Here is a 21,975-nt window from a genome sequence, read left to right on the forward strand (position 1 = left end):
CGCACCGCGGAGGCGTCTTCAGCCTGCATCTCTGGGATGTCTTATGGCGCACCGCGGAGGCGTCTTCAGCTTGCATCTCTCGGATGTCTTATGGCGCGCCACGGAGGCGTCTTAGGCATGCATCTTTGGGATGTCTTATGGCGCGCCGCGGAGGCGTCTTAAGCCTGCACCTCATCGATGTCTTATGGCACGCCATGGAGGCGTCTTCAGCCTGCATCTCTTGGATGTCTTACGGCGCGCTGCGGAAGCGTCTTTAGCCTGCATCTCTTAGATGTCTTATGGCGCACCGCGGAGGCGTCTTAGCTGAACACTCGTTCCCGTTTATGTTCGGGTGTTTTGTTTTGGTGGAACGTTTTTTCTTTTTGTGGAGCGTACTTTCTTGAGGATTTCGCGCGTACTGACTGTTGCCTATGTCACTAGCCCCCAGGTTTTGGGTTTACAAGCGTTATCTTAATGATCGAAAAACTTTGATAAAGTGGATTTTGAAAGAAAATCCTCGAACTTTATTGATATTGCAAAAATTTGAAATCCTAAAACATTGGCTCGTAGGCCTTATTGAATGTTGGAAAGCAAAGAAATAAAATGGGGAAAGCGTTGGCTACTGGTAGTACCGTCTCAAGTGTTCCGCATTCCACAGGCGACGGATCGGCGTCTCGTCCGTGTATTTGATGTAGTATGTCTCATCATGTATGACTTGGCACACTTTGGGGGGTCCCCCCTGTTTGGGATGAGGACGTCGGCACCTTGCACTTCGGTGTCATGAAGATGTCTTCGTGGACTTCGCGGAGGACCTTGGTCGACTCGACGCTATCTCTTATTTGGGAGATCGTGTTAACCGTCTTTCTAGCGGTTTTTCCATCGATTCCTTGGATGTAGCATATTCTGGCTTGGGATTGATCTCCAGCCATGATGTCGATTCCATCCTTGGTAGGGAACTTCACTAGTAGGTGGTATGTAGAAGTAATAGCCCTTAGTCGGTTCAGCGTGGGTCGCCCAATGATGACATTATATGGAGACTCCTGATCAACCACTAGGAATGGGACCATGTGAACGACTTCAATGCCTCCGGGAGTTCCGAAGGTGACCGGTAGATCGATGATGCCTTCGGTATGACTCTCTCCCCAGTGAACCTGAATAGAGGCGTTTGGGTCGGAGTTGGGCGTAGCCCCCCGAGCTTCATGCGCTCTAGGGTGGACTTGAAAATTATGTCGGCAGCACTGCCGTTGTCGATGAGAACTCTTTTCACCAAGTTATTAGCCACTTGGGTCTTGAGCACAATCGCGTCATTGTGTGGACGCACAACTCGCTTGGCTTCCTCATTGGTGAAATACATCATCTCGTGAGGCACGGACGGAGGCTCTTCGTACGTAAATTGACATGCATAGCAGCGTCTTCCTGAGCCACGGCCCTAAGGAATTTCTTCCGTTGTCGGGCCGAACCTCCATCTTGCGGACATCCCAATATGGCGTCGGCAGTAGCCGTGGTTCGGTCGGCAGAAGCGGCTGTTCCTCTTCCTTGCCAGACTGTGGTCCGTTTGTGGTGGGGCCCACAACGCTGATCATGCGCAACACAAACTCTTTCAACTCATCCCGTTGGATCAATGTCTTGATATGCCTGTTAAGACTATAGCATTCGGAGGTCAAGTGACTGTATTCCTGATGGAACTCGCAATATTTAGATCGATCACGAGTCACGGGATCTTTGCTCATTGGAGCCGGGGGAGTGAACTTGTCACGCGCCAAAGCTAGGATTTGATCCAGCGTTGTGTTCAACGGTGTGAACGACGAGTAGCCCTTAAAGTCTTCCGCAAGTCGCAGCTTTTGGGGCATCGGAGGTCAGCTATAAGAAGTCTGACCCCCTGTTTCATCTTTTACGGGAGTTGCCTTGCTCGTCACTAGGCTCGTCTCGGCGGTAAGGGCTTTGATTATTACCCTTGCGGCCATCGAGGTAATCTTCGACTTCCATGAAGGTCTTGGCTCGAGCCATTAACTCGGCCATGGTAGAAGGGACACGGTCGACGATGGACTTAAGGAAGTCACTTGTGCGCAAGCCTTCAATGATGGCAGTGATTGCGTCTTAGTCGTCAAAGCGGTCGACCTTATTCGATTCTTCAGTGAATCGGGCGAGGTATCGTCTAAGAGACTCGCCATTCTCTTGCCTGATTGACCACAGGTACATCTTGGTCTTCTTTTGGACCATAGATGTAGCGAAGCATGCTAGCAACATGTCCTTCAGGTCTTTGAACGAGTGGATGCTTCCTGGCCTTAAGTTCTTGAACCACTTGAAGCCAGGTCCGGCGAGGGTAAGACTAAAAGCTTGGCACATAGCACCAGGAGAGACACCCTGCATCGTCATCCAGGTTTCATAGTGCTGGATATGGTAAGCAGGATCTGCTTTTCCATCATAGGGAGCGAGGTTCGGGAGTTTGAAATTCCCCGTACAAACCTCAGCCAATATCTGAGCCGTGAAAGGCAAAGAATTCTCCTCAACGACTCCATAGGCACTTCCGCCTACTCCATGTTCTCGGAGATCTCGTACTTCATTTCGAAGATTTTGGATCATTGTTACCACATCGAGATCGGTAGTCGGAGTAACTCCCTGTTCGGGAGGAGTCACCTGTCGCCTTTCATTTGACCCTTGACCCGTGCGGCGGTTCCCGTTAGTTGGGGCTGCTACGGGGATGTTTGGCCGAGAGCTTAGTCGCTCTTTTAGGTCATCGACGCGCTTGTTGCGTTGGGCAGTAAGATGATCCCTAAGATCCGGGCTTGCTGCACGGAGGCGCAGGCTTCGTCTAAGACGGCGCGCTCTTCGCGTGCCCTGACTTTCCGCAACATTCTCCCTTTGACCAAGTCGGTCATGGGCCGAACGTCGTGAGCTCCCTGCTTGGGAGGCCGCAAGTACATTCCCCGTCTTGGGTGAAGGATTCGAAGGACCGGCTTCATTCACAGCGGGGAGTTCCCCGTCCTTTGTGAGAGAAGTCTCGATATCCTCCGAATCATCAGCACCCTCGTAATCTGGGTCGCAGTCGCAACTTTCCTCGTTGAGGTTCTCAGGATCCCCGTTGGGGGTCACCGTATCATGCATAGGTCGCGTTGCAGCCAGTCGGCTATGGTACCTCGCGTTCTTCGCCTTCAGTTGGCGGATATCCTCCCCCAACTCCATGATGCGGTCGTCCCTGCTATCTGGAGATGGAGATGGTGAGCGGGTCGAGCTCTCTTCATGGAGCCACTCTTTGTCACCATGCGCTTGGGAGCGCAAGAAATATTTTTTAGTCCCAGTGACATTATCGGGGTTGTTAACGCCCTCAGATCATACGGGTGGCTGACTACTCATCTTTTCTCAAGTCCGAGAAAGTTGAGTTTTCGGAAGAAAAGAAGAAGATGGATAGAAGGGATTTCGGGCTGAACAGGTCGGGAAGCCCCCTCCTTCTAGCGCCAAAATGTTGTCGCATGAAAATTAACAACTATTATATACCTCGGGCGGTTCGATCCAACGCCGGACCAAGTGATCGCACCCGGGCCAAAAGTGTGAACTCGAAAGTCTCGCGCTAGGTTTTCTCCGATCAACCCACCTCTCAGAGGAGAGAAGGGGTGAGGAGGAGGAGTGCATGTGCCTTTTGTGTCGGCTGCCTACGTACCCGTGTGTGGGATCAGGTCAGAACGTAGTTCTGGCCGTATGTAACGCAGTGTGAGGCGCGGAGCCTAGAGGGTGTGCTCGACAGAGGAGACGGAGCGCGGAGGAGTCCTCGGCGGTGTCTCAGAACTCTGGGATCGAGTGACCCGAGAGAGAATGTGTGTTTTCTCACTTTTAGAGACGTGGAAGACTCTCAGTCAAGAGTTCCTTGTTGTGGCGGAGATCCCGGACGCGTAGACGATTTCCAGTCGGAAATGCGTAGGCGATTTCTTGTCAGAAATGGTGGACGCGTCTAGTGTGCTAGACGCGTAGGCGATTTTCAGTCGAAAACCGTTAGAGCACTCGTGGGCTCGAGATTAATCGTTCGATCGAGAGAGGTGGCACTCGGGAGTCCCCGCAAGTGCTTCGGAATCTCTGAGAACGAGAAATCGAGGAGAATCCGCTTCAGGCCAAGGATGGCATCCAGAGAAGCAGAGAGAAGTTTCAAGTTCCTTGAGAATGAATGAGATGACATTCCCCTCAATGAGAGGGGGTATTTATAGTAGTTGGAGGGCCTTAGGAGGCTTCTTTTTCGTCCATGTGGGACTAGAGGGTGTTCTCCCTTCAAGTGGAGGCGCACGGCGCGCAAAGCACCAGGCACGGCGCGGGATGCGCGGCGCATGGGGTGCGCTTCCCAGATGACGCGCGCGCGCAGCGCGGGCACGTCTTGGCACAGCGCGCGGCCTGGCGCGCGGCTTGCTGTGCGCGGCTGGCCGACGCGGCTTGCTGCGAGCGCGATTTCCTTGAGGGGCGCGCGGTGCACAGCCTGTCTCGTCGGACTCTTGTGGGCCTTAGTGGACTTCGGATATCACGCTTGTCACGCGAAATATGAAGGTCCCTACCCGATGAGCGTGACTCAACTCGAGGAGCGAGGCTCGACTCGAGGAGAACGACTTGAGGCTCGACTCGAGGAGAATGACTCAAGGCTCGACTCGAGGTGAACGACTCGAGCGCTTGACTCGAGGAGCGAGGCTCGACTCAATGAGAACGACTCAAGAAGCGAGGCTCGACTTTGAGGAGCTGAGAGTTTGGCACGAGGACATGCCAGTCCACTCGTGATGGAAGGCTTGCCACTCTTCAGGACCTCCGGCCTGACCATTGGCCCTTTGAGCGGCGCGTCTTTCTGGCGTTCCGGGTTTTCCAAAAACGACCGAAAACAAGTTTATTCTTCTCATTTCATTCATCCCAAGTTTTAGAGATTTGAGAGCTTCTCTCTCTAGCTTAGCCGCCCCTTTTTCCTTCTCTCTCTCCAAGTTTGTTTCGTTTTTGTTTTAGCAGCTAAGTCCTCATTTGACCTAGCGAGTTTAGCTCTTCGACTTTAATACTTGTTCTTGAGTCGTAGTGTTTAAAAGTGCCCACTCACTAATTCATTTTCTCTCGAGTGATTCTTATGATAGAAACTATCGTGGTTGCTCGTGTTGCCGAAGAAAGAATAGAGACGTGTTGCGAGGGGAGACGAACGTTTTCAACCTTCTGAAGGCTCATCAACGTTCAAGCTTCTAAAAAGGTTAGTAAATTTTTAATGCTCATAATAGGTTTTATTTACATGTACTTGCTCTTTGTCTAGGTTAGTAAAATCGTTTTACTTATCAAAATAAAATTTTTAAAATTCCGCCGCTTACCGAAGCGTTAAACTTTTTCTTAAACCCTACATCAATTCCAACGAATGGTATCAGAGCTATTGTCAAAGATATGCATGTACATGTAATTAAAATTATGACAAGTTAGAATTGTTTTCTTAGATTTTTTTTAATTTATTGCTATTGTCTTTAAATTAAAAATCATGTTGATTTTTTATGAGTTTGGGATGTTATTAAAACACATTAGAATCAGTTCTAAAAGTTTTTAATTTTTTATATTAAAAAACGTGTTTTTAAGTTTGAGAAAATTTCGAGTAAATTTTGTGACTAGTTTTCTTGTCCTACTAGTTTCTTTTATTTACTTGAATCGTTTTATGCTTGTTGTTATTTCTTTTATACCATGTTAATAAAACAAAAATAAAAGCATTAACAACTTCCTAAAACGTTCCGTTACACTAGATTCTTTTTACGCACTAAAAGACCGAACTTTGGATCTCTGCTTTCTTCGAGCTGGAGTAAAACCCGCAGTAAAGGTGGCATAAATCTCTGCTCAGAATTCGAAATTTAATGATTCTTAAATCAAATTAAAGGTCTGTCTGTCCTCTTTCCAATGCCACCGGTTTTGGTCAAAAGGACATCGGAGCCACCAGTTATGGCGATTTTACTCCGAGTTGCACGGTTGTTCCGAAAGTCCAGTTTTTTAGAAATCCGGATTTTCAGCCCCACTACCATGAGTTTTGAGCAAAAATGTTTTTCATAAGATTATAAACATTATGTGTAAGATTAAAATGTTTTGATTTTTTATAATAGAAAATAGGAAAAGATCCGAGTATGTACCTTGTGCCTTTATGCACTAACACTGCTCTGAACATGAAAATCTATAATTTTTTTCTAGTTGTCCACTCTATCGCTCTATAACTAGGAAATCCGTTTCCGAACTTATAAGAGTCGATGTACCAACTCCAAAAACTAAGTGAGAGGGTTATATTTGTTGTTTGTAACCCACGATCCCCAACACTAATGAATGCAATAGCAGAGGTTGAGAAAAGAAGCACCAATACTACGGAGATTGGATCAAAGAGGGAGAACGATGATGAACAGGTAAATAACAAATTAAGATCAGATTGGCAAACCTTGAAATATTTATGCAAACAATTTGTTTTTGCAGCAAGAAAATGCAATGGAACCCGAGGACAAACAGGAGCAACCAAGAAGAGCTAGTAAACGAACTAAAGGGAAGGCAATAGCTACAAGCTGTGAACAACAAGAACAGAATGCTACAGGAATACTGGAGAAGAAGAGGGAGCGAAAACCATGCAGTAAAACTACAACGCCATATACAATAGCTTTTGGATCCGCGGCAGAGAAACCGAAGAAAAAAGATAAAGACGAGGAGCATATCGTGGATGATGATGCAGATTATCTATCGTTTAACCTCCATTTGTCCCAAGTATTTTAGGAAGATGGAAAATGATCAAGTATACCGATCATTATACAAAACATTAAAAAGTCTTTACTTGTGTTTGCTGGTCAAGATATCAAATCATATTCACTTGGACAGTTAATCCAATTAACCATTGAGCTCATTTGTTAAAAAAAACCATTGTACATGGTTAATTGTACTAAGTTTCCTGTAAGTAAATCATATTAACCCTAACAGTTAATTGTATTAACCATTTCCAAAAATTAACAAACCATTGTACAATTGAATGAATCCATAAAGCTCTACAAGATAATATGGAAAAAATCAAATGATTACGAAATGCCATATCAACAAGTTCAAAAATCAAATTTAATTGGACATCAATGTAGAAAATTTGTGTGCTAAAATTTAGTCCATTAGACACGTTTGCTTATTGTGCCATTTCGGCCGCATTTTTCACAGTGTAGCTTTTTCAATTCCTCCGAAGCTGATTTGTACCTTTTCTTCTTCGGCCTCCCAGCCTTTGCCCTAATATTCGGAGCTTCAATTGAGTCTTTAAGCTCTTGGGGGACATTCCATCGCGACCTGTCTTCGATTGGGTACAAGCTTCCGGCGTAAGTCGCTACAAAATACAATAGGCAGAGGATTCAATTTTTCTTCATGTTAGGAATTCTTGCCCACGAGAAGATACTTATGTAAATTCTAGTTGAAATTATTAATAAAATTAAGTTTGACATTTATTATCTATTTGAATTGAAAGCGTTATTTCTTATTTAATGAGATTTATTAAACATTCATTATTCCATAGCCTCCGTATCTAACTGAGTCACGTGTTGGGCACCTGAGTTCGGGCGGTGTGCTAAAACATGGTCGATGACTGATATACGCCTGGAAAACTATATCTAAAGTCATATATGTGAAACACATAGGTGAAGGTTGATCACTATGTGGGAGCATTCTACACTTGTGGTAAGTGTACGACTTGGACAGGTCTTGGTGTAGATGTGTCGTTTAAGGACCGTTACGACACACTAACCGAGGCCACTATGATGGTCACAATGAGACTTGATCTAAATCTTGAAGTGATCATGGACACTGGGTTATGTTACTGAGCTCTTTGACTAATTCGCTAAAAGGCTATTCATGCTAATCACAACTTATGTCTTGGGAGTTTTCTCAGAGCATAATTCAAGTGGGAAATGATTTACAGATACGGAATCCAGCCTTCCTGAAAGAAGGTTAATGTTCTCTCACCTAAGGGTTGATTCCAGAACCGATAGATTGCAAGCACTTTAAAAGTAAGTAACGTTCGAAAGAATCTTTCGCTAGGGAAGCACCAATGCTTAGGGCTGATATGTATCAAGGGAAGTATAACGGAATAAATTGACTTCTCTCGATATGGGTTGAACCTGGAGGATCTTGATCACGAACTGACTATATCAGTGGACACTCGTCATGATGAGTAAATATAATTCTAGTATAAAGGAGAGTTCAGTTGGTTTACAAAGTGGAGTATTTGACCAAGATTAAACGAATCGATGGAAAAAGAGAAAGGACTATTTCGTCTTTTTCATCGGATTTGTTAATCTTCTATTACTAGGTCCATAGTCCCCGATTCGGCTCTGATAAAGGCGGATAAGAACTTTCGTACAATAATGTTTATCATTATTCATCTCACTTGCTGTAATTATGATTGACAGCATTAATTCTGGAAAACGGGTATTCGCATAATTAAATAAACATTTATGGTAGAATTGTTTATTTATTGTTTGATCAAGTAAATAAACAATTATTAATTATTTGTTTATTGTTGGACCAAGTAAATAAATGATTAATTATGTTTTAAGCAATTGGGCCTTGCACACATGGAAAAGTCGAAATAGGGTTTATGGCACTAGGATTTGCGCAAATCCCCTTGGCCGTGTGCCATCAAGTTCGACAATTTCAAATTGGTATTTACCAATATTTTCTCTTTAGTTGTTTAAATAAAAGAGAGAGAATAATATAAGATATTGTCCTATATTCTCTCCTTATTTAAAGGAAAATATTTAGAAGAATATATGAGAATATATTTAAAGGAAATAATATATTCTCCTTTATTATCTCACTAAATAAAATATTCTCTATTTAAATAGAGAATAATATCCCATAGATATTGATCTGATGGATGAGAGAAAAAGTAGGATTCACTTGTTGAGATCCAATGGCCTAGATTTAATCCACTAGTATGAACACAATAAAAAGAAATAAAATATTCTAGAAGGTTCCATGAATATCTCCTTTTACTACTATAAATAGAGGTTCATGAGAAGGCAAAAATAAGCAATTAATTTTAGAAAAATTCGTGCATCCTAGCCTTCCTTGGCCGTGCACTTCTGCTTCTCTTCCCCTCGGAAATTTGTTTCCATTCTTAGTAAAATAAGAGCGAGATCTCGAAACACATAGTTTCGTGATCTAGTGAGATAAAGACTGTGCCCACACATCTTTCTTATTCGTCTCGGAGATTACGTTTCGGAAGACTAAGGTGTCATCCTCGAGTCCTTCATCAAGACAACGCAAGGAGTACGCGATTGGTTTAGGAGCGTTCTGTAGCTGAACCGAAAATCAATGTAAGTATTCGTTCACTCTTATATCGGTTGCTTGACATATATGCTCTCGTATAAATTTAATTAACGTAAATCTAGATCTTGTCATCTAATCAATGAATTAATTAGCTCATGATTAGCGTAATTAATTATTTTTTCGCATTAATATGGTTATATGGGGAATCATCCCCAACAAGTGGTATCAGGGCTAGTCGATTTACTTAATTAATTGATTCGTTCATGTGATTAAATTTAATATGGTTTGAATGAATTTATATTTTGATATGAAGTTCATGCGATTCAATATATGATTATGTGAATTGTGATTTGTGGTTGATCGTAGAATTTTTTATTCTCGCTTTTCTAGTTTTTTGTACACTCGAAATTCAAAGGGTATAGGATTTTTTGTAAATCTTTTATTATTATTATTATTGTTGTAATCCGACGAGCGATGTTCTTGATCACGACGATCGGCGAGAGACGAGACGGACACACAACGAAGAAGCATGACGGACGAAGAAAGCCTCAACGACTACGCCACAAGAAAACTTGTCACAAAATTTTGTGACAAGTCTCGGCCGTCCTCTTCGTGCCGGGCCGCGCCCTCGTGGCGACGGTGGTCCGGTGCAGCCTCAAGTCTAATCTTGATCTAGGTCAAGATTAGAGGATTCGTCCGGGCCTCAGCCCCGAAACCCTAGAGGGCCCACTCATTAAAAAAAAATTACAAAAAAAAAAAATTAAGTTTTTAAATGTTTTATTTAATTAATTGTATGGGCTGAGCCCTAATGATTTTTATTTAAAACATTACAAAATAAATGATTATGATATCGATTTATTTTAAATGGGACAATGGAATGGGCCCTTACTTAATTAATTTTTTCGATAAAAATTAGAAAAATTAAATAATTTGATATTGATTTATTTTTCTAAAGGACATAAGAATGGGCCCAATTGAATCCATGGGCCAATATGATTGGGCTCATCTTGATTTACTTTATAGAATCAAATAGGAAACGATCAACACAAATCAAACCATGCTTGATATGCTTGTTTATTTAATTGCTTTGCCATGCTTGTATGCTATAAGTTAGATCATGTATCGTATGTTAATGGTTGTCATGGGCTTTCATTCATTAAAATTGTCTAATTGGATTAGGATAGTTAATTAATGAATGAGTTGAACGGATCGGAGAGCTTTGTCACCAAGCGGATAAGAGCCTAAGCTGAGAGGTACTTAAGAAGACCCAGTGTCTCACCTTCTCTACTAGGAGCTTTTCCGTGAAGGAATACTATTAGGATAATCAAGACTAGAATGTCACAATTTTCCTAATCACTAAGCTATATCGAAACTTATTGTATTTAAGGGTAGCTTAGAATCACTCGAGCTTTTGATATGATTTAGTAAACACGAGTGTATCACCTAGATTAAAGTAAATGCTAGGAAATTAAAATACTAAAAGTATATTGAATCTTAGGCCTCCAACATTGACACAACACCGTGAGGATGAAAGATCCCCTCGTGACCGGCGGTTTTCTAAACATGGTGGTCAGTTCCATTCGGAAGGGCTTTTCTGATTTCAATACCAAGGTTGTGTCTCTGACGATAGGTGGGAGGGTTGATCTCTGCGTGTACTAGTTACGCTAGTGCGTATGGGCTAGATTTCTTTCACTGAAATGTTGGGTCGACTCATTCATGAACCAACCGGTGGTTGCTCATGTGGCCAATGATTCCTATTAAAATAGTAGTTAGTGAGCATAGTTATGAAGGTACATGTACTGTGATTGTTCACTAATCTGAGATGGTTCTCATTTTCCCTAGGTGCACTCTGTTACGTCACCAGAGTGAAACGGACTGTGACTATTAGTCGAATTACCTTGGAATATAAAAAACTGGGTCTTTTAAATCTTTAGTATTTTTCCCCGTGCTTATGCATTATGTTTTTTATTTCCTAAATTTATATGATGAATAATTTTTCTTTTCAATAGTAATTTATGTACTTGTATTTTATTAATTTCAGCATGACTTCGAATTATAATCTCTTGAAGTATATTATGGATAACAAAATGAAGTCTGGTGAATTCGCAGTTCTCTATATGAGAAACATGTCGGATTGGATGAATCAAGCCGCCTTTCGGGGCACAAAGATTGATGAGGCAACTCGGGTTGAAATCATTCTGAGTTCACTCGCCGAGGAATACACCGACTTTGTCACTTACTTTCGTGGTTTTGGCCCGAATTATAAGATGACAAAGTTTCAAAGCGAACTTCTTTCTTGGCGTGATGGTTTGATAGAGTATGCTTACCATCAGGTGCAACCGAGTTTGGCACCACAGCCTCGTCCACCTTCACCAGAAGATTTACCATTAGAGAATGTTCTCGTAATGGAAAATTCATCACTTATAGTGATTCCTGATGATGATGACATCAGCCCTGAGTCGTGTGAAGGTAATGTACCGTTCACTCACTTACATGTATTAGAAGCATTATATGCTGGAGATTCTCTCTCGTCCTGGATAATTGAATCGGGGACAACTAATCAAGTTTGTTAATCTTCGGATTACTAGGTCCATAGTCCCCGATTCGGCTCTGATAAAGGCGGATAAGAACTTTCGTATAATAATGTTTATCATTATTCATCTCACTTGCTGTAATTATGATTGACAACATTAATTCTGGAAAACGGATATTCGCAGAATTAAATAAACATATATGGTAGAATTGTTTATTTATTGTTTGATCAAGTAAATAAACAATTATTAATTATTTGTTTTGTTGTCGGTCCGTTCCGGGTCGACAGCGCCCGCGGGATCCCATGGCCGAGAGGCCAAAGACCGGTCCACCAGGGCTCGGCCTCCACTCGGCCCCATGAGCTCAACCTCCACTCGGCCTCATGAGCTCGACTTCAACTCGGCCTCATGAGCTCGACCTCCACTCGGCCTCATGAGCTCGACCTCCACTCGGCCTCGCGAGCTCGACCTCCACTCGGCCTCGCGAGCTCGACCTCCACTCGGCCTCGCGAGCTCGACATCCACTCGGCCTCATGAGCTCGACCTCAACTCGGCCTCGTGAGCTCGACCTCCAGCTCCATGGACGACCCAGAGCCGGCCTCCGGCTCCATGGACGACCCAGGGTCGGCCTCCGGCTCCATGGCCGACCCAGAGCCGGCCTCCAGCTCCATGGACGACCCAGAGTCGGCCTCCGGCTCCATGGCCGACCCAGGGCCGGCCTTCGGCTCCATGGCCGACCCAGGGCCGGCCTTCGGCTCCATGGCCGACCCAGAGCCGGCCTCCAGCTCCATGGACGACCCAGGGTCGGCCTCCTACTCCATGGCCGACCATGGACGGGCCTTCGGCTCCACGGCCGACCCAGAGCCGGCCTCCGGCTCCACAGCCGACCCAGGGCCGGCCTTCGACCAAGGGGATGCCCAAAATGCCCCTCGGTCGCCTATAAATGCCGGGCTCCCGCCCCCGTTCCAGGTAATCCGAATTTTAGCACTGAAACGCTGCCGAACTCGTACCTCGCTCGTTTCCCTCAAGTCTCGGCCTCTAAACACCTAAACCCTCTTTATCCACCTCAATCCTACTAATGTTGAGCGTCGGAGAGGTAAACAGAGGCAATCCCTCTGTTTCCCCTTTGTAGTTCACACCTCTCTTCTCACTTTTCAGGTGCTGGACAAGATAGACACTACCTACAGCTAAGGGACGACTTGGGATACCAAGTCCGACACGCTCGAGTCAAGACGAGACCACTTGGTCCGGCCTTGGGTCTAACCGCCTTTGACTCCTAAATCGTTGTCCGAAAAACTGCGACAACATTTTGGCGCTAGAAGGAGGGGAATGCCCGACCTTGGCGACGCTCTCCCTTCCATTCCTCTTTCCTGCTACTTCTGCGACTCTCGAGAGATGAGTCATGTCCCCGCCACCTCCGTGGGCGCCCGAGCAACTAGCTCGAGGCACGACCTCCAAAGCTCTGTGCGCCGTCTTGAAGGGAAACCTCATGATAATGAGAGCCAGCCCCGAGACCCGACGAATGACCCCGAGGCCGCAGTCCGAGAGAACACGGCTCGAAGGCTCGCCGAGCTCCTAGACCGTCCCGGTGTCACCGGCGCGCTCATCGCCGACCTCCTCGACTCCAACAACTACGTCGACCATGACGAGAAAGACCCCAATTACGTGGCGAAGTCGAGAACCAGCGAGACAAAGCTCGACCGCGCTATTCACGAAAGTGAACGCGCACGCACGCCTTCGAGGAGACTCCCTCAGGCGACCGCGTCAAGGCATCCACCGTCGAGCGAACAAACACATGCGCTCTCAAGGGGACACCCTCGAGAGACCGCATCGAGGCGTCAAAGATCGCGCAACGCTCGAGGATGCTCAATCTCAAGGTCCAGAAAGGGACGCTCCAAGCTCACCATTCGCGTCCAAGGCCTCCGATTGGGCGACGACACCGAAGGTCGCGGCGCCCATCGAGGACGTCACTTGAACGACGTATCCTTGCCGAGGGTGATAGGGATGGCCAACAGAGACTTGAGAGACCATCTCGATTCCCAAAGGGAATCCCGTGGATACGACTTGAGAGAGAAACTCAACGCCCGACGCGAGACCGTGAGAGAGGCTGCCTCGGGACACCAACCACCCAACGTTGCTGACCGTGCATCCAACAAAAAGCGCGATGCCACGCTCACGGCACCGGCCACACAAATGTGGCATCGCGCTCGCCGCCCTGCTCGTGAGCCGAAAGGCAGCGAGTTACAAATGGATTTCAAAGGCTTGCGTCCGCCGGACGTATCTGGTCTAGCCAGCGTCCAAGGGAAACCTGGCCACACAAATGTGGCACCGCGCTCGCCGCCCAGCTCGTGAGCCGAAAGGCAGCGAGTTACAAATGGGTTTCAAAGGCTTGCATCCGCCGGACATATCTGGTCTAGCCAGCGTCCACGGGAAAACCGGCCACACAAATGTGGCATCGCGCTCGCCGCCTAGCTCGTGAGCCGAAAGGCAGCGAGTTACAAATGGGTTTCAAAGGCTTGCGTCCGCCGGATGTACCTGGTGTAGCCAGGGTCCACGGGAAACCCGGCCACACAAATGTGGCATCGCGCTCGCCGCCCAGCTCGTGAGCCGAAAGGCAGCGAGTTACAAATGGGTTTCAAAGGCTTGCGTCCGCCGGACGTATTTGGTCTAGCCAGCGTCCACGGGAAACCTGGCCACACAAATGTGGCACCGTGCTCGCCGCCCAGCTCGTGAGCCGAAAGGCAGCGAGTTACAAACGGGTTTCAAAGGCTTGCGTCCGCCGGACGTATCTGGTCTAGCCAGCGTCCACGGGAAACCTGGCCACACAAATGTGCCATCGCGCTTGCCGCCCAGCTCGTGAGCCGAAAGGCAGCGAGTCACAAATGGGTTTCAAAGGCTTGCGTCCGCCGGATGTATCTGGTCTAGCCAGCGTCCACGGGAAACCCGGCCACACAAATGTGGCATCGCGCTCGCCGCCCAGCTCGTGAACCGAAAGGCAGCGAGTCACAAATGGGTTTCAAAGGCTTGCATCCGCCGGACGTACCTAGTCTAGCCAGCGTCCACGGGAAACCTGGCCACACAAATGTGGCATCGCGCTCGCCGCCCAGCTCGTGAGCCGAAAGGCAGCGAGTCACAAATGGGTTTCAAAGGCTTGCGTCCGCCGGACATACCTGGTCTAGCCAGCGTCCACGGAAAACCTGGCCACACAAATGTGGCATCGCGCTCGCCGCCCAGCTCGTGAGCCGAAAGGCAGCGAGTCATAAATGGGTTTCAAAGGCTTGCGTCCGCCGGACGTATCTGGTTTAGCCAGCGTCCACGGGAAACCTGGCCACACAAATGTGGCATCGCGCTCGCCGCCCAGCTCGTGAGCCGAAAGGCAGCGAGTCACAAATGGGTTTCAAAGGCTTGCATCCGCCGAACGTATCTGGTCTAGCCAGCGTCCACGGGAAACCTGGCCACACAAATGTGGCACCGCGCTCGCCGCCCAGCTCGTGAGCCGAAAGGCAGCGAGTTGTTGTCGCACGAAAATGAACAACTATTTAAAACCTCGGGCGGTTCGATCCAAGGCCGGACCAAGTGATCGCACCCGGGCCAAGAGTGGGAACCCGATAGTCTCGAGCTAGGGTTTTCTTCGATCAACCCGCCTCTCGGGAGAGGTAGGGGGTGAGGAGGAGGAGTGACCGTGCCTTGGTTGTCGGCTGCCTACGTACCCGTGCGTGGGATCAGGTCAGAACGTAGTTCAAGCGTGTGATACGCAGTATGAGGCGCGGAGCCTTGATGGAGAAGCGTACTCGACGAAGGAGACGGGGCGCGAGGAGTCCTCGACGGCGTCTCAGGACTTCGGAGATCGCGAGCGCGAGAGAGAATGTGTGTTTTCTCTCTTTTGGAGACATGGAAGACTCTAAGTCAAGAGTTCCTTGTTGTGGCGGAGATTCCGGACGCGTAGGCGATTCCTAGTCGGAAATGCAGGACGCGTAGGCGATTTCTTGTCAGAAATGGCGGACGCGTCTAGGGTGCTAGACGCGTAGGCGATTTTCAGTCGAAAACCGTTAGAGCACTCGTGGGCACAAGATTAATCGCTCGATCAAGAGAGGCGGCACTCGGGAGTCCCCGGAAAGCGCTTCAGAATCTCCGAGAGCGAGAAATCGTGGAGAATCCGCTTCAGGCCAAGGATGGCATCTAGAGAAGCGGAGAGAAGTCTCAAGTTCCTTGAGAAAGAATGGGATGGCTTTCCCCTCAATGGGAGGGGGTATTTATAGGTGTTTGGGGGCCTTAGAAGGCTTCTTTTTCGTCCATGTGGGACTAGGAACGCATGTGGCATCAAGCGGAGGCGCACGGCGCGCGCGGCGCACAAAGAGCGGCGCACAACGCGCGGCGCGCGGCGCGCGGCGCAGGGGGCGCGGCGCGCGAGTCATTTGGCACGGCGCGCGGGTGCGCGGCGCGGGCGCGTCTTGGCGCGGCGCGCTGCTTGCTGCGCGGCTGGCCGACGCAGCTTGCAATGCGCGCAGCGAATGGTTCGTCGTGCCGGACCCTTGCGGGCCTTTAGGGGTCTTCGAATACCATTCTTGCCATGCAAAATATGAAGGTTTCTACTCGACGAGAGTGGCTCGACTCGAGGAGCAACTCAAGGCTCGACTCGAGGAGCGACTCGAGGCTCGACTCGAGAAGAACGACTCGAGGCTCGACTCGAGGAATGTGAGGATTTGGCACGAGGACTTGTCAGTCGACTCGTGACAGAAGGCTTGCCGCTCTTCAGGACCTCCGGCCTGACCATCGGCCCTTTGAACGACGTGTCTTCTTGGCGTCTCGGGTTTTCCGAAAACGACCGACAACACGAGTCACAAATGGATTTCAAAGGCTTGCGTCCGCCGGACGTATCTGGTCTAGCCAGCGTCCGCGGGAAACCCGATCACACGAACGTGACACCGGGGCCCCCCGAGGCCCGAGTCGCGCAAATCGATTACGCCTTCACTGGCAAGTCGAGAAAATAAGACGCGCACCGACAAAACCGTGCGAATCGACTACGATTGTATGTCGAGAACATAAGACACGCATTAAGCCGTCCCTCGCGACGCGATAAAGCCGTCCCTCGCGACGCACAAAGGCCGTCCCTCGTGACGCACAAAAGCCGTCCCTCGCGACGCACAAAGGCCGTCCCTCGCGATGCACAGAGGCTTCCCCTCGCGATGCATTAAAAGCCCTTTTGCGGCACGCTCACAAACCCGAGAGCGTTCGTCCCGCGTCCGCACGCCGGCGTAAGCATTGAGTTTCCACTCGACCTACGCTCGACCGCAAACTCGGGGGGCTAATGTTGTCGGCACGTTCCGGGTCGACAGCGCCCGCGGGCGCCCACGGGATCCCATGGCCGAGAGGCCAAAGACCGGTCCACCAGGGCTCAACCTCAACTCGGCCCCATGAGCTCAACCTCCACTCGTCCTCATGAGCTCGACTTCAACTCGGCCTCATGAGCTCGACCTCCACTCGGCCTCATGAGCTCGACCTCCACTCGGCCTCATGAGCTCGACCTCCACTCGGCCTCATGAGCTCGACCTCCACTCCGCCTCATGAGCTCGACCTCCACTCGGCCTCAGGAGCTCGACCTCCACTCGGCCTCATGAGCTCGACCTCCACTCGGCCTCGCGAGCTCGACCTCCACTCGGCCTCGCGAGCTCGACCTCCACTCGGCCTCGTGAGCTCGACCTCCACTCGGCCTCGCGAGCTCGACATCCACTCGGCCTCATGAGCTCGACCTCAACTCGGCCTCGTGAGCTCGACCTCCAGCTCCATGGACGACCCAGAGCCGGCCTCCGGCTCCATGGACGACCCAGGGTCGGCCACCGGCTCCATGGCCGACCCAGGGCCGGCCTTCGGCTCCATGGCCGACCCAGAGCCGGCCTCTAGCTCCATGAACGACCCAGGGTCGGCCTTCGGCTCCATGGCCGACCCAGGGCCGGCCTTCGGCTCCACGGACGACCCAGAGCCGGCCTCCGGCTCCATGGACGACCCTGGGTCGGCTTTCTTGCTCCATGGCCGACCCAGGGCCGGCCTTCGGCTCCATGGCCGACTCAGGGCCGGCCTTCGGCTCCATTGTCGACCCAGAGCCGGCCTCCAGCTCCATGGACGACCCAGGGTCGGCCTCCTACTCCATGGCCGACCCAGAGCCGGCCTCCAGCTCCACGGCCGACCCAGGGCCGGCCTTCGACCAAGGGGATGCCCAAAATGCCCCTCGGTCGCCTATAAATGCCGGGCTCCCGCCCCCGGTCCAGGTAATCCGAATTTGAGCACTGAAACGCTGCCGAACTCGTACCTCGCTCGTTTCCCTCAAGTCTCGGCCTCTAAACACCTAAACCCTCTTTATCCACCTCAATCCTACTAATGTTGAACGTCGGAGAGGTAAACAGAGGCAACCCCTCTGTTTCCCCTTTGTAGTTCACACCTCTCTGCTCACTTTTCAGGTGCTGGACAAGATAGACACTACCTACAGCTAAGGGACGACTTGGGATACCAAGTCCGACACGCTCGAGTCAAGACGAGACCACTTGGTCCGGCCTTGGGTCTAACCGCCTTTGACTCCTAAATCGTTGTCCGAAAAACTGTGACAACATGTTTATTGTTGGACCAAGTAAATAAATGATTAATTGAGTTTTAAGCAATTGGGCCTTGCACACATGGAAAAGTCGAAATAGGGTTTATGGCACTAGGATTTGCGCAAATCCCCTTGGCCGTGTGCCATCAAGTTCGACAATTTCAAATTGGTATTTACCAATATTTTCTCTTTAGTTGTTTAAATAAAAGAGAGAGAATAATATAAGATATTGTCCTATATTCTCTCCTTATTTAAAGGAAAATATTTAGGAGAATATATGAGAATATATTTAAAGGAAATAATATATTCTCCTTTATTATCTCACTAAATAAAATATTCTCTATTTAAATAGAGAATAATATCCCATAGATATTGATCTGATGGATGAGAGAAAAAGTAGGATTCACTTGTTGAGATCCAATGGCCTAGATTTAATCCACTAGTATGAACACAATAAAAAGAAATAAAATATTCTAGAAGGTTCCATGAATATCTCCTTTTACTACTATAAATAGAGGTTCATGAGAAGGCAAAAATAAGCAATTAATTTTAGAAAAATTCATGCATCCTAGCCTTCCTTGGCCGTGCACTTCTGCTTCTCTTCCCCTCGGAAATTCGTTTCCATTCTTAGTAAAATAAGAGCGAGATCTCGAAACACCTAGTTTCGTGACCTAGTGAGATAAAGACTGTGCCCACACATCTTTCTTATTCGTCTCGGAGGTTACGTTTCGGAAGACTAAGGTGTCATCCTCGAGTCCTTCATCAAGACGATGCAAGGAGTACGCGATTGGTTTAGGAGCGTTCTGTAGCTGAACCGAAAATCAATGTAAGTATTCGTTCACTCTTATATCGGTTGCTTGACATATATGCTCTCGTATAAATTTAATTAACGTAAATCTAGATCTTGTCATATAATCAATGAATTAATTAGCTCATGATTAGCGTAATTAATTATTTTTCCGCATTAATATGGTTATATGGGGGAATCATCCCCAACACTTCCACATAGCAGCTATAGCATGAGAACATGGGAACTCGTCCAATTGCCAATAGTAACACGTGCATGGTCTATTAGCTAAATTTACAATTTCGTTTACTCCGTTATCGACCACTTCGAGATCATGCATGTTTATGGGTATGATCTGCAAGTAATAAATACAATAAGTTAACTAACAAGGAAAATAATTAATATCGGCTTGTATAGAAAATGACAGAAATTCTGTTAGTAAATATTATTTACGCTAGTAGTAAATAATATTTACGATAAATATTTATGACTGATCTTACAAAAGCAAAGGTACTGCAAAGGTATGCTAATAGTAAACTCACCGACATACAGTGAGCATTGTCCTCATTTATCAACAAAATCTCAAAAACTCTAGGAGTAAGAGATGTCATCATAGAATTCCCAAAATCAGTGCGCTCATAAAACCATTTTTGGAGTATATTTCTAAGCTCAATAATCAATTCCGATACATGCCAACCCCTTGCTTCTTTCAATCTAGAATTCATCGATTCTGAGATATTGGTTGTCATCAGATTGTAGCGCCTTCCAGGGAAGAGCGAACGAGACCATCTCTTTGGATCCGCATCCTCTAAATATTTCTTGATGCGAGTATCTATTTTGTTCAAGAGACTCAAATATTTCTCATACTCGGACACCGTATACGCCTTTCACACCTTATGAAAAATGGTTCAATTGCAGCATGATGAAAATTAACCTTTAAGTTGCTAGATAGGTGTTGCATACAAGCTGCGATTTTTGCTTCAGGAAATACACTAGAAACAGCCTTCGCGATTGATTTATGCCTATCCGAAATTACAACCATCGACTCACGCACGCCTGGCCTCTTTCAACTTGAGAAAGAACCACTCCCATGACAAGTCATTTTCTGAATCGACTATGGCATATCCTATCGGGAAGATATGGTTATTCCCATCCATTACCGAAATAATAAGCAAACTCCCGCCATACTTCGTTTTTAGATGGGTTCCGTCAACTGAGATTACGGGTCGACAATATTTCCAACCCGAGATTGATGCTCCAAATACTATGAAAAATACATGAATTCTCCAATCGAATTGACAGGATAATTTGTAAATGTACCTAATAAACCAACAGTAAATCTATTAGTTAATCTAATTAACTATTGTGTCAATATTAAATACTGTTACAACCACGAGATACATATTGATATAAATGAAGAATGGTACCTGGATTCTTGGACTTCATCATATCTCCAATGTAAGGAAGCAAAGAATAAACCTCCTTCGGGCATCATCTAGTCTCCTTAAGGGCCATATGACGGGATTTCCATGCCTTGTAATAGGAAATATCGACTTGTAAGTCCACCCTTGCTGTTGAAATGATGTCTTTTGGAGTAATGTGATCAGCACATACTTTCTCTAAATTACTTTTTAAGCAATGGCTAATCAGAGATGATGATGCTTGTCGGTGATCATTAGACACTATATTCAACCGATGGTCAACCGCGTGCACGCTCGATTATTTGCGTACGGTCCAAAAGCCCATATCTTTAGACGAGATAACGTTCATCATCCACTTGCAAGAACTAACAGACCAAATCAGATTGTAGCGAGACGTAGATGACCTAGCAACTTTGAACTCAAAATTGTTTGAAATAACCAATAATTGCATGACTTTGATCATGTGTTCTTTCTTCATGTAAATTGAACCATCGCCAAAGACTAATGATGATGTAAATTTATCAAATTTTACACCGTCAACGATAGTCAGATCTTTGGAAAAGCCAACTACAATAAAAAAAACGTTAATCAGTGAAAATTCATAAAACTATGCAGGTTGCTAGACAGTAATCAAACTTTGAAACTCTAATGATAAATAATATTTACAATCCGGCCATTCGATAGTAAATATTATTTACCATTCGAAAAAAGCAATATACCTGTCTTCAATTTGGCGAACGATTCCATGATTCAAATCCGATGATGAATAATTGGAAAAATTTGGGATTAACAAACAAATAAGAACGATAATATAAGAACCTAAACAAGCAGAAACTAGAAAAAGTAAATGAATAACCTAGACAAACAAATAATATAAGAACAATATAAGAAAATCTACAAAATCGATGATCCTAAACATATATTCCAACTAAGTCGTCGAATATCCTGGTTGCAAATCACAGGATAATCATGGAATCAATTAAAAAAAAAGCTAATTCAAACCTCTGGAAGAAATTGGAAAACGCAAATCACAGGAAGAAATTAGAAATCGCCGCGGTGAGATTGCAAATCGTCTCTTGTCTTCTCATGCCGAGCTTTGATAGAAAAATCGTCGTGAGAATGATCGTAGGAACGAACTGAGGGAAGAGAGTTCGTTAAAACAGTTTAAATGATGGGCAATTTTGAAAGTATGAGAAATATGAGTTATTTCCCTAAATAAATAGATAATTGGGCTATAATTTAAAAATTCTCTCTATAAGTAGGCTAGTTGTTTACAAATCTCTTATAATTATCAACATTATTATTTTTTTTTTAGTTTATTTAAATGCTTACATGTGAAAATGAGCGGAGATTATATCAAAGGTGTTTTTGTAAATGTTCGGCAATTAATAAAAATTCATGGCTATTTTTCAA

The sequence above is a fragment of the Urtica dioica genome, chromosome 3 (assembly GCF_054948205.1).
Source record: "Urtica dioica subsp. dioica isolate 48M chromosome 3, U.dioica_male_clone48M_v1_H2, whole genome shotgun sequence".
NCBI classification, from domain to species: Eukaryota; Viridiplantae; Streptophyta; class Magnoliopsida; order Rosales; family Urticaceae; genus Urtica; species Urtica dioica.